Source organism: Gorilla gorilla, chromosome 14 (assembly GCF_029281585.2).
Source record: "Gorilla gorilla gorilla isolate KB3781 chromosome 14, NHGRI_mGorGor1-v2.1_pri, whole genome shotgun sequence".
In the NCBI taxonomy this organism is placed as follows: Eukaryota; Metazoa; Chordata; class Mammalia; order Primates; family Hominidae; genus Gorilla; species Gorilla gorilla.
In genome coordinates, this window is record NC_073238.2 from 104,688,906 (window position 1) to 104,715,501 (window position 26,596).

Below are 26,596 nucleotides of genomic sequence, written 5' to 3' on the forward strand. Positions count from 1 at the left end.
TGTTCATGTCTTTCTTCCTCTACTCCAGCCTCTGACATCCGTTTACCATAGAACTGCCACAGTGATATTGTTAAGGGGTACATGATTTTAAAGGCATCTGTCTCGTGATTAAATTTATCCAGTCTTTCCACTGTATTCTGAATAAGATCCCACCTAGTCTCTTCCCTGGTCTGGCTCCCCCCAACCCCTCCAATCCCCTCGTCCTACACCAGCTAACCCTCACTGATTATGCTATAAACACTTGATCTCCCTAAATATGTCAAGCTCATTCTACCTTTGTTCTCACTGCCAGTTCGGCTGGCAGGGAGGGCAGATATGATTCCCTGGAATCTTTCAAGTGTAGCCTTCTGGGTTCAGGTCTCACTTCAAATGCACCCCCTGCAGTCAGGCCTACCCTGACCATTAAGATCAAAGACCATTTTCAGCTTTATCTCTAAGATAGCCTTCCATTTTATATTGTTTCCTGCACTTAATACTTCTAATAAATGCTCATTTACTATTGTGTTTACGTAAATTCACAGTGCTCTCTCTCTCACGGAACATAAGGGATATTCTGTTCTTTATGTTTTATTCTGTTGTTTATGTTTTATTCTTGTCTCTTGTAGGCAATTAATAATATGTTTTGACTATCTGAAATGTATGTATCAGGTAAATTCTATGATCAGTCACTAGAATTATTCACTTACTTAAAAGTCTTAATTATTTCCTGTTTTTTTTCCTTGTTTTTCAGGCTTACTTGTCTTAAAACTTAGCCCAATAACTCTTCCCCAAGTTAGTGCAAGAACTAGTGTGCTTCAAGATATATGGAGAAAAATACCTTTATCCTGACTGGTTTAAGTTTAAATTAATCAGCACTACTCTTCTCTGGCCTTTAGCAATGCCTAGAAAAAATTTTATATTCCATCACCTTTATCACTCTACTAGGTGAGAATTTGTGATCTTAGATTCCTTTTGCACTTCAAACAACGAACCACATCCTATCTCTTATTGTTGATATCACTTCCTTTTTTCACTGAGAAAAGAGGAACAATCAAAAGAGTTTCCATCACCATTCCTACACACTTTTCTTTTCTGTAACCATGTACTGTACCTTCTGTTCTGTTCCAAAGATGAACTACCTGAGCTCCTAGCTGAAACCAGTCCCTGTACTGACTCAATGAATGTTGTCAGGAAAATATCATTAAAAACAAAATTTCCTGCCAACCCAGAAACACCCCCACAAAAGAATAGAAAGAAAAGTTGTATTACTGAATAAACCTTAAATCAGAATGTGATGCACATCATAGGCAGCCTGCTAAAGAGAATACAAAGGCAGAAAGAACTCTTATGCTTTGTTAAGCCAAGCAGATACAACTCTTTACATACATGTGCTCAAGATATACTTGTTTTCAAGAGGACATGACAGCGACATTTGTTACACATTGTTCATCCTAAATTCACCTGGTACTTGTGGTGACTGTCTCAACTAATTGGCTTTATTTAAAGGAAAAGTAAACAATACATTTATGATGGATAGTAGTTTTGCAACTTGGAGTGAGGTACCCACTAAAGTTAGGCTCCTACACGCCCAGAGAAACTGGAGATAGAGGCTCTATATTCCTTGATGGTTGCATTTCAAAGATATACCTCCCAGGTCCTTGAGAAAAACATCCCTGGGCCATAAAATCAGCAAGATGTTTATTTGGCATTTACAATGATTTACATACATATCAAAGAAGCAGAAAAAGAATTTGTAATGACCAGCTCTCTAAAGAAACTGCTCTAAGAAAAAAGAAAGGGGAAGTAGTTTCTTTTCCTTCTTACAGAAAGGAAAATTATTATTATTTTTCTTCAGATATGTATTTACTCTTACAATACTATCCCTTTTTTTTCTTCTCTAGCATCAAATATTCCCATTCTGGATTGTTTCCATAAACATATAAATGTGCCATAATTTCTGTCTCAACCAAAAAATAAAAAAATAAACAATGATGCACTATTGTCTTTCCGTCCTTTTATGATTACAGTCCTTCGCTTTGCACAAGACTCTATAAAGATTTGTCTATTAAAACTGCTTCCAATTTCTCTTGGAAAATACAATCTCAGGACACCAAAACTCCTTATGCCAAAGGGAAAGTTAAGCTTGGAGACTGAATCACCCTATGCTGCCATCCTCTTCCCTGATGAATAACATGAATAACTTTTACTTTACAATCTGGTGTCAAAACATTATGCAGTGGTGGCTCATGCCTGTAATCCCAGCACTTTGAGAGGCCAAAGTGGTTAGATGGCTTCAGCCCAGGAGTTTGAGACCAGCCTGGGCAACATGGCAAAACCCCTTCTCTGCAAATAATACCAAAATTAGCTGGGTGTGGTGGCATGTGCCTGTGGTCCCAGCTACTCGGGAAGCTGAGGTGGGAGGATTGCTGGAGCTCAGGAGGCAGAAGCTGCAGTGAGCCATGGTCATGCCACTGCACTCTGGTAGATATCCTGTCTCCAAAAAACAAACAAACAAACAAAACCCATTATACATTAGACAGACCCCACAGTAAGGCAAAAACCTCAGACATTTCCTGATGACTACTCACCACAAAAATACTCATAAGTAAATTCTTTACCAGCCTCAAAACCTTCAAAATGTGTATCTTCCCACAAAACAAGGTCACGTAAATTGAAACTCTAGATCTGCAATAGATGTCTAACTCCTAAAACCAAAGTCTGTTGGCTTCCACACTGAGAGATGTCCATTATTAGTTTATATTTCTAGTGCAAAACAAAGGTAAGATGAGATCAATTGTTCCTTCACCCCCTACCCAGAAATCTGCATAATTGTTTTCTTATTCTATTTCCTTTTTCTTCAGATGTTCACTTTATCTTATGTAAAATGTAGATTTACTGGGCACTAACTAAAATCTCACAAATATGTAATGATTTGTCTCACTGCATCCTCCCCTCTTTTTAGGAAAATGTATAAATACTAAACCTCCTGAGAACCTCTTTGGAAAAAACAGTGATGGTTGTGTCTGTGACTTGTGTGAAAGCTGGTTTGATTAACCTCAACCGATTAAGCTGGCCTCATTCACTCATTTCATGTAACATTTTGAAATCTTTGAACCCCCTCCACCTATTCCAGCCAACCACAAGACTTTTCCTGTCATGTTTTCTAATTATATCCATGTTGCTGAATCCTATTATTATTTGTCAATATTCATCTGTCTTTAATACCAAGAACATTTAGCACATTTAACTTTCATTGGAACACTTTCTTCACTTGGTTTTTAGTTCACCACACTCATCCTGTTTTCCTCCTATTTTAAACAATGTACCTCAGTATGCTTTGCTGGATTCTCTTCATCTAAATATTCTAACCTCTTAATACTGGAGTGTGTTAGGGCTCAGTCCTTGGACTGAGTCTCTTTCTATCCATATTTACTCCTTCAGTGATGTCATACAGCTTCCTGCTTTTCCATATTAAATACATACATATACTAATATTTCACAAGTTTGCGTTTCTAGCCTAGATCTGTCTCAGGAACCACAGAATCTTGAATCTTAAGGAATAATAAACAAACATCAAAAACAATGCACCTAGAACTGAGCTTCTGATATTCCCCACATGCCTTGTCTTTTCATAGTCTTTCTCATTTTGGTAAATGGTGGCAATGATATTTCAGTAGCTCAGGATCCAAATTTGAAGCCATTGCAAAACCTTTTCAACATTTCTTATTTTCCTTTTCCTGCTTTACTTTTCTCTTTTGTTTTTGTGGCCATACAACATGTTGCATATTTAATATATTTATCTTTATTACTTTCAAACTCCCTCAGTAGAAAGTAAACTTCATGAAAGAGTATGTTTTCCTCATCAGCATATTCCTAGGGTCTAAAGCTGTGCCTAGCACAATGAAGGCTCAATAAATGTCTGTAAAATAAATGAATAAAAATTGAATAAGTGTTTTCTGAATCAGTCAAATTTCTTTTAAATTTCCTGAATGCTGAAGTATAAAGGAATAAAATAGATATAGAAATAGAAATATGTTTAATGATATGGTTTGGTTGTGTCCCTACCCAAATCTCATCTTGAATTGTAGTTCCCATAATCCCCATGTGTCACGGGAGTGACCTTGTGGGAGGTAAACATAAGGGCAGTTACCCTCATGCTGTTCTGGTGATAGTAAGTGGATTCTCACAAGATCTGATGGTTTTGTAAGGGGCTTCTCACACTTTACTTGGCAATTTTATCTCCTGCCACCATGTGAAGAAGGACACGTTTCCTTCCCCTTCCACTGTGACTGTAAGCTTCCTGAGGCCTCTGCTGCCATGTGGAACTGTGAGTCAATTAAACCTCTTTCCTTTATAAATTACCCATACATAAATACATAAGAATACTTATGTATTTCTTCATAGAAGAGTGAAAATGAACTAATACATTTAACTACTAAGACAGATAAATCTGAAATTGAGATATGTAATTGAGTTGGTTGGTTCTAAATATAAAATTGTGTGACATAACCAGTGAAATTCACTCTGAAGAAAGAGTGTCCATGTCTCTTGGTGTACCTTTAACTCTATTTAGTTGTATGGTAAAAATAATTGATCACAGCATTTTGACATATAAAATGCAATTTTGCCAATGAAAATACATCAGGCTTACTTAGAAACCCTTATGTCCTCTTAATAATGGGCCATTTGCATTCTTTTGTATATATTCTTATCAGTGTTTTTTTCTTCTTTTTTAAAAGTTTTTCCTCTGTTAACCACTTTTCTGTTATAGCTTCAGGTTATCTTACTGACTCTGACAATTATTTTTCTGAATTCTTTCTTTTGTGATAAAGATAAATGAGATTTAACTGGAGTAACCTGTGTATGCTATACAGGAATTGCACATCATTACTTTTAGAGGTTTGCTCTGAAACACTCTGGACTGATTTTACATTGTTTAGATATGATTTAGTGATAACACTTCAAAAATCTGTTTACATTCTGTTTTCCAAAAGAGCCACACTCTTCAATATTTAAGGAAATAAAATAATGTTTATGATTTAATGTGTTTTTCTTCAGTTTACACATCAATCATTTGTTTTTGGTCTCTTAAGTAATATTTTCTTTATTGTGAATACCTAGTAATATTTTAAAATACGTTTTAAAATTGTTATCACCCTATAAAGCATAGTGATTCATTTTGCAATGAAAACTTTTGGCTTATGTTATTGAATAACAATTATATGAAATTAAAATAATTTAATTTAGTGGTAACAACAGTTATGCTTTCAATTATTTATATAGGCTGAATCAATTAGTTTGGTAGGTATTATTTAATTTAACTTTTACAAGAATACTTGTAATACTACAGTAATTTCATTTCCATTTTGCAAATGAATGAACTAATTTGTGGTGATTAAATGTATTGCTAAATCTTAAAACAATACTTTGGGGAAGAATGGGTGTTTGCAAAATTGAGGAATTTAGATTACATTTGCACTCATAGGTGTGATCTCCTGCACCAAAATCCTTGGTATAGAAGGGCACTGTGCACAGCTACAAACTTTATGTCTTTCAACTCCAGACACTGCCTTACATATGTGATGTGAAAGATGTTTATTGAATGTGTGCAGTGGTGCAGCTCTGAATACAGTTAGAATTAACACATTTTCTATTTCTTCTTCCATGTGGTAAATATAATTCATAAGCCATTATTAGCATAACAAAATGATCATTTATTAATTTCATTTGATGAACATATTTTATCACATATCTAAATTGTATTTTTTACATCCAAGACCTGCTAACTGGAATTTTTTTAGTAGTTTGGCCTTAAGTTTTATGTTTATGACTGTGTCTTAATTTACCTAGATATTTACCTTGTCTATCTAGATTTTATTTTCCTTGATTAAAATAAAACACTATTTTTGACCACTTAAGAGTGAAACGCAGCATCCAAAAATATAGATGCAATGTTTACTTTGTGAAAAGGATGCGCTGGATTTTTATATATTCAAAATGTAAGAAAATACAGAGAAGTTACTAGGTAAAAAATACTGCAGATGTGGATATAGATTAATGGATTTGTGTCATTAAAAGTGTTCTGCTCTATAATTTATTAAGCTGAGACAATAATATATGAATTTTACATGTTACTTTGATATGTATTAATGAAGCAAAAGCCAGTAAGTGCAAGAACCAGTGTATCTATATTTAAATAATATAACGTGTTCAAACAAGAATTATTCTTTTTAATTTAGGTTTAATACTGCATGGAAAGAGTTATTCTAAAAGAAGTAATACTCTAGTTAGAAAGTTAACAAAATCTTTAAAGCATATAAAATGGAAAAATAAGCACAAAAATAAAAATAAATATGGTTTTGGATATTGGAATTTGCATTTTTAAAAATTGATTTTCCTTATAGAGTCAAAAATTAGATGGTGACTTGTTTTTCCTCATTAAATATTACAGTCACACTTGTTCCATTGTATATCTTTGAAATAATGCCAATTATGTGATTATTTCTCTGATAACTGTATACTGAAGAGAAGAAAATATTTCATCAGAGAAATTCATAATTTTAAAATTAAAAATTTATATTTTATTGTCTAGTTCCATCATCTTGGAAACCATAGTTAACAATGGGAACATCAGTAAATATGGATTACATAGTAAACTATTATTGTATTAGTTTGATTTTGCATTGCTATAAAGAAATGCCTGAGACTGGGTAATTTATAAAAAAAAAAAAAGTTTAACTGGCTTATGATTTTGAAGGTTGTACAGGAAGCATGGCTGAGGAGGCCTCAGGGAGCGTTTACTCATGGTAGAAGGTAAAGGGAAAGCAGGCAAGCGTTAATGTGGTCAAAGCAGGAGGAAGAGTGAGAGGGAAGGTGTCACACACCTTTAAACAACCAGATCTCACAAGAACTCTATCACCAGATTAGCCCCAAAGGAGGAAAGCTGCCCCTATGATCCAGTCACCTCCTACCATGCCCCACCTCCTACACTGAGATTACAATTCAACATGAGATTTGGATAGGGACACAGATCCAAACTAGATCAATAATCATTTGAAAAAAGATATCCCAGTCGGTGATAATGCCAGTCATTATATCTCTCTAAAGGAAAGTGTTGGAAGTCCTCTACCTTCTTTACTGAATTTGTGTAAATAGTTGCAAAAATGCTGATGACTGTCCCAGATGGAGTCACTCTTTCCTTGCATAGTATAGTAACTATGTGATAATATTAAGTAATTTTCTGTTGTGGGGAATTGAGAATTGCTAATCATTTATTTGCAAATGACATATGCATTCTTTCTGCTCTCCAGCATAATACTTTGATTAGTAGAACAATCCTGAAAACAGAATAATCTGTTCTTAAAGAGACAACTAATGAATAGGTTTTATAATATACAATATTGTCCTGGTACATAATACATGTCAAATTCAATAATGTAGTTTGCTAAATGAATAAATAATCTGATAAATATTATTCATATTGAGTGTAAATTAGGCTTTTAATTACACTAACTGACATTTGCCAGTCATCTTAATTTTAATAATATTATGGCCTATATTTTATGTTTCTTCAATTTTTTTTCTTATTGACTACCATATTGTCTGGATGGTGGAGAGAGGAAGTGCTAAAAATTTTGGTGATAAATCAGTGTACATGTGTACACATATTTTGATTCCATGCTTAATAGATATTTTGTTAAAAATGATATTTTAGAGAAAAATACTAACTTCAAGTTTAAAATAAGAGAAAGTAAATACAACTTTAAATAGCCAATCACATTTCCTACATAAATTTTTATAAAGTTAAAATGAGCTTACAGAGCAAACATTAGATAATAAAAATTAAGTTGTGAACAATGTAATATTTGTCAACAAACATATAGTGTAATATCTATAGTTTCTTCACAGTTAAGCATTTTCTGAATAATTTAAGTGAGATTAGATATAATGCTTAAATGTTTACAAGCATTGGAATGATAAAATGATTGATAATTTGACAAATACTGATTGCATCTTGGTGGAAATTCTTTTGAAGGAGCAGAAGAAATGATATCTAAAGACAGTCATGAAGTACTTCATAGTCTTATGAAATTTTGAGGAGTAATAAAATGAATTTATATCACATTATTTATTGGAGGAATAATCATCAATTTTTGAAATAATAACATTTTCTCAATTTGTCTATGTGAATTGTTACCAATCTCAATTCAGTCTAATAAAACTCAGAGAAGAGGCTACTTATTTTATTTTAAGACAACATGTATGTTTAGTGATTTAGTTTGAATTTTTAGAATATAGACTAATGTTTTACCAGGATATTTTTCTCAGTAAAAAAGATTTACTTTAAAATATAGATAGCATTTTGAAGTATTCATTTTAATATTGTATTTTTTTAGGTTTTATTCTTTCCTTAGTTTTTATATATGCATATATACACAAATACATAAATATACATATAAGTATACACATATATCAAACATATCTATAAAGAATCTAAATATAATACATGCATATATTTTTTCAAGTAGACCAAAACTTTCTTATACTAAAGAATAATTACTTACCTGTTTTTAGCTCCTATTGATAGTTCATTGAGCAAATGAAATTTTCCGTGATTCTAAGATCCAGTTGATTGTAAGCTATAATATTCATTTAATAACACTGTAGCATTAAATACATTTACTGGATTTTAAAAAAAGGAGTTTGCTAAAATGTCTGCATGTCAAATTAGGGCCGTGTGGTTGCCACAAACCCAAGAATGTTTAGTAATTACAGTCTTCTTACATTATAGTTGTTCAATAAATAACTTGATATCTGTGACAAAAAAAAAATATTTTTTTTCTAATTTATTCCTAGTTAGTTATGTGACTATAAGCCAATGTTGGTCTTTGCTTTTCTAATTCGTAAAACAATAACAACAAAAATCAATAGGGTCTTATTTTGTATGTAACTGCTTTTTAAAAAATTATTTTATTTTACATACTTTTCTGTTATTGATACATAATGTGTTACATATTTCTGGGGTACATGTAAGAGCTCTCTACATGCATAGAATATGTTATGACCAAGTCAGGCTTTTCCGGTATCCATCACCTTGAGTCTTTATCATTTCTTTGTTTTGGAACTTCTTAATTATTATTACCTTACTACAGCAGACCACCCAAATATAAAAATATCCACACCAAGGGAGGTATATGCCTGGAAGTGTATCTTTATAAAGAAGGAATGCTTTGTTGTTGATGGTGGTGGTTTGTGTGTTACAGGAAAGGCATCCTGATCCAGACCCCAAAAGAGGGTTGTTGGATATCGCTCAAGAAAGAATTCTGGGGGAGTCCACATTGCAAAGTGACAGTTAGTTTTTTAAGAAAGTAAAGGAATCAAAGAATAGCTACTCCATAGTCAGAGCAGCCGGGAGGGCTGTTGATTGCCCATTTTTATGGTAATTTCTTGATGATATGCTAAACAAGGGGTGGATTATTTATGCCTCCCCTTTTTAGACCATATAGAGTAACTTCCTGATGTTGCCATGACATTTGTAAACTGTCATGGTACTGATGGGAGTGTAGCAGTGAGGACAACCAGAGGTCACTTTCATCACCATTTTGGTTTTGGTGGGTTTTTGCCAGCTCCTTCCTGCAACCTGCTTTATCAGCAAGGTTTTTATGACCTGTATTTTGTGTTGACCTCCTGTCTCATCCTGTGACTTAGAATGCCTTAGCCATCTGGGAATTCGGCCCAGTAGGTTTCAGCCTCATTTTACCCAGCTTCTATTTAAGATGGAGTTGCTCTGGTTCGCATGCTTCTGACATGTGTGTCTGTGTAAGCAAATACCAAATAATATTCTTATACTATCGAATTTATTCTTTCACTTGGGAAATAAATTTAAATGTTCTCTGATTTTTCAGAGACACTTTTGCTCAGAATTTTTGCTGTGTGTTTTGATTAGTGCAAGCAAATATTTCATTTGTACTTTTTCTTCTTTGACTGAAAAACTGGAAGGAATGAGATTGCTATTTAAGGTGGCCTCTACTAAGCTCTACCAAGTACTGTCTCACTGTTTCATCATGTCATACACTCTCCTTAATAAATCTATGAAAACAGAAAAAAAATATACAATGCACAATATTAAAAAAATAACTCCAGGCCAGGCGCAGTGGCTCATGCCTGTAATCCCAGCACTTTGGGAGGACAGGGTGGGTGAATCACGAGGTCAGGAGATCGAGACCATCCTGGCTAACACGGTGAAACCCCATCTCTACTAAAAATACAAAAAAAAATAGCCATGCATGGTGGCACGTGCCTATAGTCCCAGCTACTCTGTAGGCTGAGGCAGGAGAATTGCTTGAACCCAGGAGACAGAGGTTGCAGTGAGTCGAGATCACACCACTGCACTCCAGCCTGGCCGACAGAGCAAGATTCTGTCTCCAAAAAAAAGAAAGAAAGAAAGAAAGAAAACTGCTGTAAACTATTAATGAAATCTGGCTGGAAGACCCATAATGGACATGAAAATGAAACAATTAGCAAAACTGTTAACCAGCATATGACTTGTCCTCTGTAGCACTGTTGTGTTACAGTCCTGGAAAACATTTACATCTCCTTTGTTTTGTCCTGAGCTGCCATAGTCTGAATATTTGTGCCCCTTAACCCCAAGCCCAACCCCAAATTCATATGTTGAAGTTGTAACCTTCAAGGTATGATATTAGAAGGTGGGGCCTTTGGGAGGTGATTATGTTATAATTGCAGAGCCCTTATCAAAGAGGATTCAGAGAGCTTCCTCACACCTTCTACTATAAACCAAAAACAAAATTCTGAGTCCCCCAGTCAACTGAACGGACACTTTTTCTTGAAGGACATTCTAAAGTAAACCTGAAACACTAGTTCAGATCATAATGGGAATGAATATTTGGACACACCTCATTATACTTCCCTCTCTTTAGATTTCAGGCACAGTTGACTAGCATTAACATTAAAACAGAGACGTTAGGACTAACAAGGTAGATTCTTTGTAGCAATAAGACACCAACATGGCAAATAGCAGGCCCTGAAAGAAACTGAAGTATTTTAACCCAATATATATATATTTTTTGACATACTTTGAAATGGCCCTACAAAGCTGTATGTTGGGAAGATCTACATTATGTAGAAAATCACCTGCCCTTTTCAGGTCTTTGTTCAAACCCAGGAGAGAATTACCTAAGAGTCTAGCACCATTTTAAGTCTGATAAGAAACATTTACATTTACGATCTATTCTCTCTGAAGCCTGCTACCTAGAAGCTTTATCTGCATAATAAGAACCCTGGTCTCCATGACCCTTTGTCTTAATCCCAGACACTCCCTTCTATTAATTCTTGATCTTTAGATAAAATCTCTTTCAATCAATTGTCAATTGCCAATCAGAAAATCTTTGAATCTACCTATGATTTGGAAGCTCCTGCTTACAATTATCCCACCTTTCTTGACAGAACCAATGTACATCCTATATATATTGATTGAGGTCTTATGTCTCCCTAAAATGTATAAAACCAAGCCGTAACCCTACCACCTTGGGTACATGTTCTCAGGATTTTCTGGGGCTGTTTCATGAGCCATTAGTCACTCATGATTGGCTCAGAATAAACCTCTTCAAATGTTTTACAGAGTTTGCCTCTTTTTGTTGACACTACCAATGGTGAAATAGCGAAATGATGGCTGTCAGTGAGCCAGAACGCTCATCATACTCCCAGACACTGAATCTGTCAGGACCTTGATCTTAGACTTGCCAGCCTTCACAGCTATGAGAAATAAATTTCTGTTATTTGTAATCCACCTGGTTCATAATATTTTGCTATAGCAGCCTGAACAGAATAAACCATGAATCACGTTATCTTTATTCAACAAATAAGTAGGCATTTATCCAATTTTTAATTCAAGGAGCTTCTAAATTAGCCAGAGGGCAGTTGAAAAGTTGTTAGTGATCTACTCATATACTCACCAATCCACAAAAACATCCTTTTTCTTAATAACCATTCAAACATTACCTTTCCTAGCATCAGTATTACTGGGAACAAGATACATTCGATACCAGCTGAGCATTGTAACATAGGAAGTTCATTTTAAAAAGTGGTCCAGCATTTAAAATTTAATGTGTCTAAGTCATCAGTGGATAAATCCTCTGAAAATATTCACTAAATTAGTGTATAGCTATTTAAACTGTGAGGTTGAATAATGAAGATTAACACGTTTTCACAGCAAACTCCTCCCCTTGCTCCCCTTCTGGCAAATAAATTTACTAGAATAAAATTAATGTGAGCATTATCAAGAACAATTCAAAGATTTTATCTCTTGGTCAATATTGCCTTTGATTGTTACAAATACTAATATCAATCAATAAACAGAAAAAAGAGATAAAACAGACAAAGGGAGATGAACTAAGGCTCCAGGAAGGGATGATTGTCACAATAATGAAAATGAGATCATGCTATAATCATAGAATTTACCATAAAATTGTATAAAAATATTTAAAAAACATTTCTTGGTATATTCATAGGGAGGTGACAAAATGTCTTATTGTAACAGGATCAATACATCAACAAGAATTGTTATTTTAAAAATACAAGAAGGTAAATTATAAACAAACAGCTGAATAATAAATATTTTGATATTTATTCTATAGAGGCATGATAATAAATGCAAAAACAAATAATATATTGTCCAATCAAAGGAACAATAGAAGTAGAACTGAAAATTAAATAGGTCAAAATAGTCATTGAAGGAAGTTGAAAATAAATGTGAAATTTTAGAAGGGTAAAATAGTGTTAAAAAGCAAATCTTCACAAGATAGTTTAATAAGAACAGAAATAATAATAAAAGAAAATAATACCTATATAATAATACATGTAAAAAATCAAACAATCTGTATAATTTTTATTGATTGGAAGAATACATGTCATAAAAACTTAATTCTCAGACTAGAAGAAATAACCTAAATATAGTTGAATAAAATTTTTCTTAATAAAAGTTTGGTTTTATATATATGAAGAAGAAAATAATGTTGTTTGCATCTAGTGCTTTTTATTTTTCTTTGGCAATAAAATACTATTTTACTGAACTTTGCATATGTATTCAGGCCAAACAATAAAAAAGGAAAAAAGTAAGTAATGATATTTGAGCATTATATTAATGTATTTTTTGGAAGAAAGAAAAGCCAATTCATCTAGTTTAACACATAATGTATAACATCTAAATAAATCTCAGAAAAAAACCATTAAAATTAACTACAGTATTTTATTAGCATTGACCCATATTTCCTTTATTTGCCAAGAAATTAAATCAGGCTAGACTCACTCACATTAAATGTCAGACAGCAATGTGATAGCATCTTTTGAATACTAAAAGAATTCTAAAGTAAGAATGTTATACTCAGGGGAATAGTCACCTATGTAGAAAATCAAACACAAGGCATTTCTAAATAACAGAAAGTCAGATAATGTACTGCTCTTGATCACTTTCATTTCTTCTTCCTGTTGCACACACATACAAAGTGTTAAGTAACTTGCAACCAATAGATAAATACATCCAAACAAATGATAAAGTGAAAACATAATGATAAAGTACACTTTAAATCACTTGTCTTAGGAAAGAAGATATCGAGTGTCTAACATTTAGTAAACATGATAGTTATCTAACACTTCAAATTGTATTGAAAGGTATTTGGAAATTCCAAAAACCTAAAGATATCCTTATACTATCGAGGAGAAAATAAAAAAATACTCCTCTTGTTTGAGAAGAAAGTTAATCTTAAATGTGTTTTACACATGTAGCAATGATAAAATTAAAAACATTATATATAATGATAATTTCTGAGGAAATAAAAGCAGAACAATATAGTCTAAACAATGAAAAGCACACAAAATAAATTTATTTTTAGAACTAAATAAATGACACGGGAAAAAAGACCACTATGAGAACAAAAAATCATGTGTTCTGAAACTTATACATTTAAAAAATATATATAGTAGTGTAAAACTGGTCTAATCACATTTTTTATAGAATAAATAAATTTAAAACAAAATGTGTTAATATTTTAATAAAGAAAATGAATGAGCATATGTCAGGCATTCTAAATAAAACAACATTTTCAACAAGAGATGTGTACATAAATATTCATGGCTGCCTTGTTTGTAACATTAGAAAGAAAAAAGACGTCATCCAAACTTCCATTAAAAAAAGAATGACTATATTTACTATGGTGCAATTAAGCAAGAAAATACTATATATATATTTTTTAAAGTAAAGGTAAATGGGCCGGGCACAGTGGCTCATACCTGTAATCTCAGCACTTTGGGAGGCCGAGGCGGGCGCGCCACGAGATCAGGAGATTGAGATCATCCTGGCCAACATGGTGAAGCCCCATCTCTAATAAAATACAAAAAAAAAAAAAATTAGCTGAGCGTGGTGGCAGGTGCCCATAGTCCCAGCTACTCAGGAGGCTGAGGCAGAAGAATCGCTTGAACCCGGGAGGCAGAGGTTGCAGTGAGCCAAGGTCTTGCCACTGTACTCCAGCCTGGCAACAGAGTGAGACTCCGTCTAAAAAAAAAAAAAAAATTTACTCAAATTATAAGGTATCTGAGTCCCAGACACCTCTTTTTATTGGTGAAGCATATTATAATTATGCAATATATCGGTCTTGGTGTATTAGAAATACTATGCCATATTTTCCACTGTATTCTAAGTCAAGAGTTAGAGTGGGACTCCATATGATGCAAGATAAACAAACCTCTTCTTGATTAAACCCATTCTGAGGGGCTAATTCTTCTTCTGTTGTATGAAATTAAAGGAATTTCTTGTGACTTTAGTAGTTACTCAACAAAATGACAACATAGCCGTTTGTGCAGTTACTTTCAGTCTCACAAAAGATTATGTAATCAAAAATTAAATTATCCTGTGTAATAGTGAAACTCGAAGTTTCATTTAAAGATTCCTCATTTCACTGACTTGGCCTTATATGAGGCTGGAGATCCAATTTGGAAATGGACATTTGGTAGACTTTTTCATCGCCCACATTGCTCTCCTACTTTTCTCCTTTGCTTATTAATCATGGCGTTTGACCTCCCAGGGAAAACAGCCGGAGGAAGTTAGAAAATATGTTTAAAGGGCAAAAACATTTTCACTTGCTTGGTTGCATAATGATTTGATTTTGGATCTCTTGGGGCTTGGAATCTGGCCAAAGATTACTCTATAGTAAGGTACGTTTTAAGTTTCTTAACTTTAAGACATGCCACCTCAAAGAATGTCTAAATTTAGTTTTCCAGACTGAGGCAATGCATTCACTTGGGCTGACTGCTTATGAATTTCTCAGTGCCTGGACTTCCAGATGTCCACCCTGTTGTTGACATTATGTAATTCCTCCAGATAGTATTTCTGAGGAGCATTTTAAATGGTCTCAGCTTGGCTCCCTTTTTGCATAGCACGTATCTGGTACAATCCAAATTTATGTACGTGTAGCTAGCTCCCAGTGAAGTATTTTCTCTCTCCTGTTTAGCCATCTCAGGTAGATAGCAAAACCTCAGGCTAATCGTATGTGAAATAGACAGTGTCCACTGTACCCAGATTCAAAGAGGATATGTCAGTGTGAGGAGGTATTTTTATCCACTCCTTCCACTAAAAAATGGGAAGAAAAATGATAGGAAACTTCTCACGTTTCCTTCCAAATATATTTTCTTCTCTATTCTTTACCTTAAAAATAAATAAAAACAAATTTACCTTTTCTTTCCTAATGCTCTAAAGAAAACCTAGGGACTCAGTTTAGAATATGGAACACTTGCCACATATCATTGGCAGAATCACTGGAAGACATGTCATTGGAAGAATCAATGATTCTTCCCCAATCATTTGAAGTCTGGTTAACACCATTCTTCTGAACTCTAAATTGCTTTTCCTGCTTTTCCTGTTTTCTTTCTTTCTCTTTCTTTCTTTCTTTCCTTCCTTCCTTCTTTCTTTCTTTCTTTCTTTTTTTCCTTTCTCTCTTTCTTTTCTCTCTCTTTCCCTCCCTCCTTCCTTTCTTTCTTTCTTTCTTTCTTTCCTTTCTTTCTTTCTCTCTCTCTCCCTATCTCTCTCTCTTCTTTCTTTCTTTCTTTCTTTCTTTCTTTCTTTCTTTCTTTCTTTCTTTCTTTCTTTCTTCCTTCCTTCCTTCCTTCCTTCCTTCCTTCCTTCCTTCCTTCCTTCCTTTCTTTCTTTCTTTCTTTCTTTTCTTGTCTTGCTCTGTCACCTAGGCTGAAGTGCAGTGGTGCAATAACAGCCAACTACAGCCTTGACCTCCTGGGACCTCCTGGGCTCACGTGATCCTTTCACCTCAGGCTCCCAGGGTGGCGGCGACTACAGGCGCATGCCACCATGCCTGGGTAAATTTTTTATTTCTTTTTTTGAAGATGGGGTTTCACCAAGTTTCCCCAATCCACCTGCCTGGGAATTACAGGCATGCTGGAAACGTGCTAGAATTACAGATGTGAGCCACCACACCTGGCCAACTCTAATTCATAATGTAAACCAGTGCTCGTCTTGTTAATAATTATTTGTGTAGCTCCTTGTCTGATTTTTGAGAAAGTACTTGCTGTATAGTAGTCACTTTAAAAAATACTAGATTTATTATCCATATAGATAAAAATTAATCAGATATTTAAAATAATTTAGTAGTGTATTGGCAGAAGATTTACAAAGCCAATATATTTCTCATATAAATTTTTCATAGAAATACAAGTAATAATTATATTTAAGGATTATATAAATGTGGTCTATCATAAAATACAAAAATTAGAAAATTTAAAAATGGGATTAAAAGCATTTGATAAAATGCAACATATATTTTTAAAAATCCTTGGAAATTGAAAAAATAAACATTAAAATATATCAATATTAATTCAATTAAAATATGAAATGCTAAGGTGATTATGTTAAAACATGAAATGAAAGAGAATGGTCATAGATATATAATGATCATAAAATATACATGATATAGAAATCCATTGGAATGCCCATAGAAGTAATACATTTCCAATTGCATGATTTGACAAAAATAAGCCAAAATACAGAGCTTTATGACATAGTTAAAATGAAGAGAACTCTTTTAAAAGTATTTTTATCACTAAATAACCAAAATAGAATACTTCAGAAACAGCCAAAGAAAAAATGTATTTGATAGAGGTGATTGATAATACCAAAACTTACCAAGGATTATAATATATCAATTTAATAATGAATAAGAGACATTATTTCTGAGAGGAAATTCTGAAAATGGTAGAAACAATATGTTTACAGATTGTCATGGTTAGAATTTTTTTTTTTTTTTTTTTTTTTTTTTTTTTTGAGACGGAGACTTGCTCTGTCTCCAGGCTGGAGTGCAGTGGCACCATCTCAGCTCACTGCAACCTACGCCTCCCGGGTTCAAGCTATTCCCCTGCCTCAGCCACCCGAGTAGCTGGGATTACAGGCACACACCACCACGCCCGGCTAATTTTTTGTATTTTAGTAGAGGCGGGGTTTCACCATGTTGGCCAAGATGGTCTCAATCTCCTGAGCTTGTGATCCGCCCACCTCGGCCTCCCAAAGTGCTAGGATTACAGGCGAGAACCACTGAGCCCAGCCATAGTTAGAAATTTTAAGCTAAATCCCAGTTGTAGCTTTTGAAGCTTAAACGCATGCATATTAAACTCATATATACCATGTAAAAAATAGTAATCAAGAAACATATTTCTGGAAAAAAAGGTTTTTACCAGTTGCAACTAAAATAATTAAAACATTATTACACCAAATAGGGATGTGTAGTCTCAACAGTAAATCAGAATAGATAAGATAACCTGAAATAAATGTAAAAATTGGTTATTTATAAAACAAAGAAACAAAAATTAGAAACAAAAAAGCTCTTAAACCTGGCAAAATTATTTTTCACTTTTTGGCCTAAGGGTGAATATAAGATATTCTTTATAAAATGTTTAGATATTTTATATTTGGTATCTATATAAGATATGTAATATATAATATATAATAATATATTATCATTAATAGTATTAATAATAATATCAATTATAGATAATATATGGAATATATGAGATATTCTTTATAAAATGTTCAGACATTTGGCATTGCCATGGTTCTGAATTTGCTGATGTGCCAAAACAAATATAGTTACTTTGGCTGTTACATAAATTAAGAAATGATATTTTTATTTTTATATGTATGCTGTTTGTCCAAATTTTTATCAAATCTTTTTTGATAATATTATCGTCTTATGTTTAAATTATAATAACTTCTCTTTGGCAATAGAGATAAATTTAACATTCTAAAATTAAAACACTTGTTCAATTTATTATCAAAATGGATAATTCTTTACAAAGTAGGATGGAAGATTTTTTTAAGATGGGCTTACCTGTTTCTTCAATGGAATATGACTGAAGACAAATTCCCAAGTTTATAAAATTAGAGTGCACTTCATATAAAGAAGGAAATGACTCCAAAATTTTAATCTTTTAGTAAATCAACACTAAATATTGAATTCCCCAACACATAACCAAGTTGCAATGGACTGAATGTACCCCTGTCTCCCCAAATTCATATGTTGAAACCCTAATCCCAGTATGATAGTATTTGGAGGTGAGGTTCTTAGGAAGTGATCAAGTCATGAGAGTGGAGTATTCGTGAATGGAATTAATGCCCTTATGAAAGGAAACCAGAGAGTAAACTGGCTCTTTCTGCCATTTGAGGACACAGGAAGAAGTTTTATAAACCAGAACTAGGTCCTCACCAAGAACCTTGACACTGCTGATACTGTAACTTCCAATGTCCAGAAATATGAGAAAAAAAAAAGTTTGTTGTTTAAGCCACCCAGATTCTAGTATGTTATTATAATAGCCTGAGCTTACTAAGACAAAGTGGAAGACTAATATAGAAGGGACATTTTTCAAAGCTTGAAACATTTCTCATTTCTTTGTCTTCTTGGTAATTATTTTCTAATTAGTTTTTATGGACTTTGCTTTTATTATAATAGAGCAGTTTTCCCTTAAGGCCTATATGAATTATATATGACTTAAATATAGAAGTATATAAACACAAGCAAAATTTTGGAAGAGCAAAATTGTAGGAATAAAAATTAAATATTGGAGACTGAAACTTTTTTCTTCTTTCGGTTTATAGTTCAATAGGTAATCCTGGAGAGGCTACTTTAACAGTAGGTAGACACTATATTTTTAAAATAACCTTTAATGATAATTGTAAAAAATTTTTGAAAATCTTAATATCCCAAATAATGCATATTTAAGCTCTTTTTGCCCCTGAGCTTCATTAGCAAAACTGTACTCCAAAAATAGAGAAAAGTTAAAAATTTGGACATATGCTGAGTTCATAACCTAGGTCACATGAAAGAGCAGGACTAGGTTAGAAGGCCTGGCAAAAATTATATTAGAAGAATTTTTAGGTTTGTCCCTGGGCTTAGAAATGAGCCTAAACTTGTTGTTGCTTTTATTTATTTATTTTTTGTTTATTTATGTATTTATTACATATTTCTACACTTGTTTGAGAGACTGAATCAAAATACAAATTTGTCCCTAAGAAGCAGTGGTTTGAAATAATAAAAGTCACAATTCTCTTTTATGCTGCTTTGTGCAGTATTAACTCTTATGCAAGTCAGTTCAAAAGTCAGAAACTTATGTGAGTTCTGTTGCTTCTTAATAACATTTGCTATTATTACCTTTTTGATTTTTCTGTATACTCAATATCATACTTCAATAACAACATATGCTAGTTTCAAGGTAAAAAATACTATATATGATCCTCAAACTATTACATATGCATTATCAATTTTAAATACTTCTTCTCTGAAGATATTAAGGCTCAAAAAAATTAAAGAAGTTTCCAAAATGGAACACTTAGGATAAACATGTGTGTTTCTACCCCAGTGTATATCTGCCTTCTGTTATGTATAATTTTCTTCTTCAAAATGCTGCTGTGTACATTATTTAACTAGAAATATTTTAGCAATGGTTACTTAATCTACCTGCTTAGGTATAGCTCCTTTAAAAAGTCAGTATTTTTAAAATTTGAGACTTTATAAAACCACTATTTTTCACTGAGGATTATGACAAACTTGAAATACAGCATATACAGTTAAACAGCTTGACACTAACAGCTTACATAATCAGATATAATAACAGTGTAATAAAAAACAGTCTTCACATGTTTTATAAAGTAAGTGTAGTATGGAAAATTTCTGCTGCATTCCTTGCTGCCCATTATTTGTTTACTCTGTTTTGTATCTCTCCTGGTTTCTCCACTAGTCTTGCATCAAAGTCAATTATTTTAAATGTTACAGTTTTCCTTTTATCCCTATTGAGAGTTTATAGGCCAGGACCTTTACAAATGTTTTTTTTCGTAAGTTTTGCTATGTATTTTGTTATTTCTATTACCTCATATATACAAATGCAAGAGGTCTGTTTCTTCTTTACTGAATTATCTTCACATTTGCTGCTTATTTCAGAGCTTTTCTGATGGAAGAAATTTGCTTCCCATGCTTTTGTAAGAAACATATTGACTGCTATATAGAACTGCTTATTTTTTTTTTATTCTACAGGTAATTTCTTATTTCTTAAGAAATGCCACTTTCAGCAGGAGCAGCAAAGTGAAAAATTATCCCTTTGCTACCTCTCAGTAATATTGTTTAAGTTTATTTTGTCAATTTATCTTTGATTTCCCCTTCTTGTATTTCACCGGCCTGAAATACACCCAGAAATGTCCTTTCCACCCATACAAATTCTTCTCTGCCATTGAATTACAACTCAGATACGTCAATTTTTGGAACAAGCAGTTCCTCAGCCCTTGAACTTGAATAGAGCTCTTCATCTTATAAATGCCAGAGGAATTACTTTCAGACTAATTCATGTGGAACTGATTCTTGGGAAATGTCTTTTGTTCACATTTTGCTATTGTTTTGATATAATTTATCCCCCGGACTGTTCTTTAATTTTGTATATTTGTCTTGTTTCTATAGGGGGATGATGTTTTCTTTTCTGTCTGAATAGAAAAGATTCAGTTCTGTAGTCTTTGGAATCAAACAGCACTTTGCCTTTTAAAATCATTTGTCTTATAATATTTATGGACTATGTTTTGGGTACCTGAAATGTGACTCAAGGAAAAGGACTTTTTTTTTTTGAGACAGATTCTCACTCTGTCGCTCTGGAGTGCAGTGGCGCAATCTCGGCTCACTGCAACCTCCACCTCTTGAGTTCAAACAATTCTCCTGTCTCAGCCTCCCGAGTAGCTGGGATTAGAGGTACACACCACCATGCCTGGCTAATTTTCTTTCTTTTTTTTTTTTTTTTTTTTTTTTTTTGAGATAGAGTCTTGCTCTGTCGCCCAGGCTGGAGTGCAGTGGCGTGATCTCAGCTCACTACAAGCTCCGCCTCTTGGGTTTACGCCATTCTCCTGCCTCAGCCTCCCAAGTAGCTGGCACTACAGGCACCCAGCTAATTTTTTGTATTTTTAATAGAGATGGGGATTCACCATGTTAGCCAGGATGGTCTCGATCTCCTGACCTCGTGATCCGCCCGCCTTGGCCTCCCAAAGGGCTGGGATTACAGTTGTGAGCCACCACGCCCATCCCAAATTTTTGTATTTTTAGTAGAGATAGGGTTTCACCATATTGGTCAGGCTGGTCTCAAACTCCTGACCTCAGATGATCCACCTACCTCGGTCTCCCAAAGTGCTGGGATTACAGGGGTGAGCCACCGCGCCCGGCCGCATCAGGACTTTTTGCATGTGTTCTCTGAAGTAATCACAATTAAAATTACATGATCAACAGTATATTCATGTTTTCTATCTAGCTTCCCAAATTTTGTAAGCCAAACATGGAGGTAGTATCTTTCATTTATCACTGTAATGTCAGTGCCTAGACTGTACATGATGCGTAACTACCAATATCTGTTTCATGTACAAAGGTAATAATACTGGAAGCTTAATAAACATTTCCTGAGGGTGAAAAATGGGAAAAACTACATATAGAGAAAAAGAGAAAAAGTAACAAGTTAAATATATTTTTGAAGTTCATATTCTTAATGGGGAAATTTAGTCTTCATCTGGGAGAAAAATATTTTCTAAATATTACATAATCTAACAACTATTAAAATATCTTGGTAACACATTAGAGATGGGTAGAGCTAAAAGCAACTCATCTGGATGGAAAGAAAATACACTAGTCCAAAAAAGATATGCTGTAGGTTTTGCTGAAAGTATATATATATATATATATATATATATAGTAAACAGAAAATTAAAATCAATGTTAGTAAAAAAATAAAAATTGGGTATTATTTTGCTTAAAATTTGAGTACTATTTTCTTGTGATAGTTTGCATAAGGTTTTCTTTTAGTTTTTGCAGACATAGAACACCTTCAGGTAGTTTAGATTAGTTTTCTAATCTACTAAAATTTTTCAATGCTGAAAAGAAAATCCCCAAATTTTAATTTAGCAATGTATTTTGTGACAAACTCAACTTTTTGTTATATTTATAGAAGAGGTAAATAAATTGAACTATGAGCTAAAAACCTTAAATTATTATTCACTTATAAGTTGGCTTTAATTGGTTGATTGCTTTCATACTTGTATTTAGTAGAAGACACTGTTGTTGTATTTTGAATGCAAGCATTGTTGATGATATAAAAGGCCACATTGCTTTTTACCATATTTTGCAATATTATCTTTGTGTTATTCAAAATAATACATGAAAGGCGAAGCTAAATGAATTCAGGAATTAAAATATATGACTAAATGGGTTTTGTACTTATAATTTGTACCCCATCTTTATAAAAATTGTGATAAATACTGAAATATATACAATTAAAGGAGAAAGTCACTCTTCAGGAAAATGTAATAAAGTATCTTTACATTTCTGAAAAGTATAATATGAAAGGTGAGCTTCATGTTCAGGCCTCAGGCTAACTTCCTTTGAGTTTGAGAAGGGTCAAAGTGTACAAGAGGATGAAAAGAAAGGGCACTCCAACTGGGAGAGGAAAGCATGAACAGCAGCGGTAACACAAGGAACAGTCAGGATTAGCTAGTGTCTGCGATGTGAGCACTGATGAACATATGACCAGAGATGTTTAAAATATCATAACTATTTGCTTGGTGAGATTTATATTACTGTGGCTCTATGATACTTTGTTATTTGCCTCATTTAAATGCAAAAAAGTCAAAATATCTCTTTTTGCTTGAGAAAGAAGAAAACCCACTCCATATAATATATAAATATTGGCCATGCACGATGGCTCACACCTGTAATCCCAGCACTTTGGGAGGCTGAGGTGGGCGGATCACTTGAGGTCAAGAGTTCAAGACCAGCCTGGGCAACATGGCCAAGCGCCATCTCTACTAAAAATACAAAAATTAGCCAGGTGTAGTTGTGCAAACCTGTAGTCCTAGCTGCTTGGGAGGCTGAGGCATGAGAATTGTTTGAGTCCAGGAGGCAGAGGTTGCAGTGAGCCAAGCTTGTGCCACTGGACTCTAGCCTGAATGATAGAGCAAGACTTTGTCTCAAAAAATGTTTTTTATATATTGATATATATAAAAAATATATGTATAACATGTTGTATATAAATAATATAATATATAATGTAGAAATGTATAATGTTATATATGTTATATATAGCATGTTATATATAGCATGTTATATGTGGCATGTTATATGTAGCATGTTATGTTATATGTAGCATGTTATATATAACATGTTATGTTATATGTAGCATGTTAAATAACATGTTATATGTTATATGTAGCATGTTATATATAACATGTTATATGTAGCATGATATATAACATGTTATATGTAGCATGATATATAACATGTTATATGTTGTATATAGCATGTTATATGTAGCATGTTATATATAACATGTTATGTTATATATAGCATGATTTATGTTATATATAACATGCATATATAAATAATATATAATGTTACATATGTTATATATAACATGCATATATAAATAATATAATGTTACATATGTTATATATAACATGCATATATATACTAAAATATATAACATGTTATATATGTTATATTTACTTATATATAAAACATGTTTATATATATATATATACACTTTGTTCCTCATCTGGGGTCAGTGAGCAAGAGTGGGCACTGGCAGGGATACTCAAAGCAGACAGCTGGAGCCAGTCCTTGTGTCTGGGACTCACACTGGCACTTCTGAATCCTCACAATCCACTGGCTTTTGAGCTCTCATTTTTGGTGATGGGGGTGGGATTCCTGGTTTGCAGGTCCAGAGGATCGTGCTCCTTCCCTGATACATGTCCCACACAGCCATGTTCTGCCCTGAGATGCAGCATTTGATAACTTACCCCCTTACCACATACCACTTCCACCCACGTCCGAGTCAACTTTGTTCTTAACCTCCTTGAGACTCCGTCTGCCTCGAGAACAGATCTTTTTTTTCCCAGTTCATTGAGTTTGGAGTTTTGGATACCATGCAGAAAGTTTACCTTTAAGACTGAGCACTATTTTCATACCCTTCCTCCCCAAAATGTTCATGCTCACGAGTTTGTGGGAAAAGTGAAAGCCAGTACCCACAGGAAACTATGGCTGAACACAGGCTCACATCACGACTGCTTCTGTGGCTGTTGACCAGCCATCCATCTTTGCGGTGGTAGCACAAGACAGTTTAATGACAGCAGTGAGACTTGCTCATCAGCATGTGTTCAAGGTTCTTGCAAAATCACACCCCACCCACTATGGCTTCTTGTGGAGGTGGTTTGATGAAATCTTTACTCTGCTACATCTCCTGCTCCAGCAGTATTGTCTGTCTAGAACCAGTGCCCCATTTTCTGAAATCTTTTGTGGCTTGAAGAGAATAGTAATGGGGGACACTCACAATTCTCACAGATTGGCTAGTGCTGGTCTCCTAAAGGAGCAGCTTTGGAAATCAATTATGTCCCTGGTTCTTCTTTTCTATCTGAAAGTGAAGCTGGAGAAGCTGGTTTCTAGCTGAGAGAAGAGGATGAATATTCTATTCATCCCCCTTCTTCCAACTGGAAATGATTTTACAGACCCTTCCTGGCAGCCTACCCATTTGTTAACATGGCCTGGGAAGGATGGTTTCTTGTACAACTTCGATACATCCTAGGAAAATCTCAGCATCACTCACCACTGCTGAAGCTGGCTGGAGTTCAGCTAGGTCGACTGACAGTTGAGGATATACAAGCTCTGGAGCATAGACCAGCTGAAGCCAGCATGATACAGCAACCAGCCAGAAGTGTTAGTGAGAAGATAAAGTCAGCTCTGAAGAAAGCTGTGAGGGATGTTGCCTTTTCCCTGTCTACTGGCCTTTCTGTCAGTGTATTCTTCTTGCAGTTCCTTGACTGGTGGTGCTCATCTGAAAACCAAGAAACCATCAAGTCATTGACTGCCCCGCCTACTCCACCACCACCTGTCCACCTAGACTATAACTCTGATTGTCCCCTCTTACCCAAAATGCAGACTGTGTGCCCCTTGTGTTGTAAAACCCAGGTGATTGATACTGTTCTTGCCACTTTTAGCTATGTGTTTCATTACGGCTGTGTGTTTCATTATATGAGGAGTCACCAAGCTTGTCCCATTACAGGTTATCCAACAGAAGTACATCTGATTAAATTCTACTCCCCTGAGAACTGAAAAACAAAATTACATAAAATACTTTATGAAGGAACAAAATAATTACTGGATTTCAGATTTCAAATGAAATATTTCTGGTCAAATTATTGTATTAGTACAAGATAATCACAGTTGTTTGCCTTTTAGTGACTGGAATACAGGGAATTGGTTAGACTTTTGTTTGAAAGCGGAAAGCAAGATAGATGATTGAAACGGTAAGCAGCTACCATCCACTGAGCAGCAACAGAAATGAGAAAGTGAGGTCACCAAATATTAGTGTTTGGAGAAAGGGTCCCATTGTCCTATGTCCTGGATTCAGCCCACTGAAGAGGCAGAGCTGGCTCACACTGTGGTCTCTCTGATGAAGTTCAACATATCTGATAATTGAATTGCAAAACACAGTGAAGAAACACCAAACAAAACTGGAAGCTAGGGAAATGCTGACAGACCTAAAACCAAGAAGAAATAAGGCCTTTTATTCCCTCTCCTTGCCTTCAAATATCTGAACAATGCTTTGTGAGGACAGAACCTCGGCACACTAACCAGCAAAATAGTCTGAGAATAGGGTACTCGAACTCCGTTCCTACCATGAAAGAGCAGAGAATTCAGGGTGGAACTGTTGCTGAGAGGCAATAGGTAAATAATCAATACAACACATATTTAATGATTACAAAATGGTGTGGGTTATGGGCTAACATATTTGGCATTAAGTATGTTCAAATGGAATTTGTTTGCCCCTTAGAATTTCCAAGTAATGCAAAAATATTTTAGTCCAGGAATTTATGCCACTTAGCTTGTAAAGCTTCTATAAGCCTCAATTTCTTTAAAATGAGAATCTGTCATAATCCTTTGTGTTTCTAAGATTCTATAATTCTCACATCTTTATCAGTAAACTACTTTATATAATTTTTTTAATGTAGGTAAATCCATTTTATGGGTAAAACAAAGAC

The 26,596-nt window shown here is 34.1% G+C and overlaps 1 pseudogene; it reads left to right on the forward strand.

Moving 5' to 3' along the window:
* Positions 1-21,904: 21,904 nt before the first annotated feature.
* On the forward strand, positions 21,905-25,667 carry LOC101129503 (peroxisome assembly protein 12-like; annotated as a pseudogene).
* Positions 25,668-26,596: the final 929 nt, after the last annotated feature.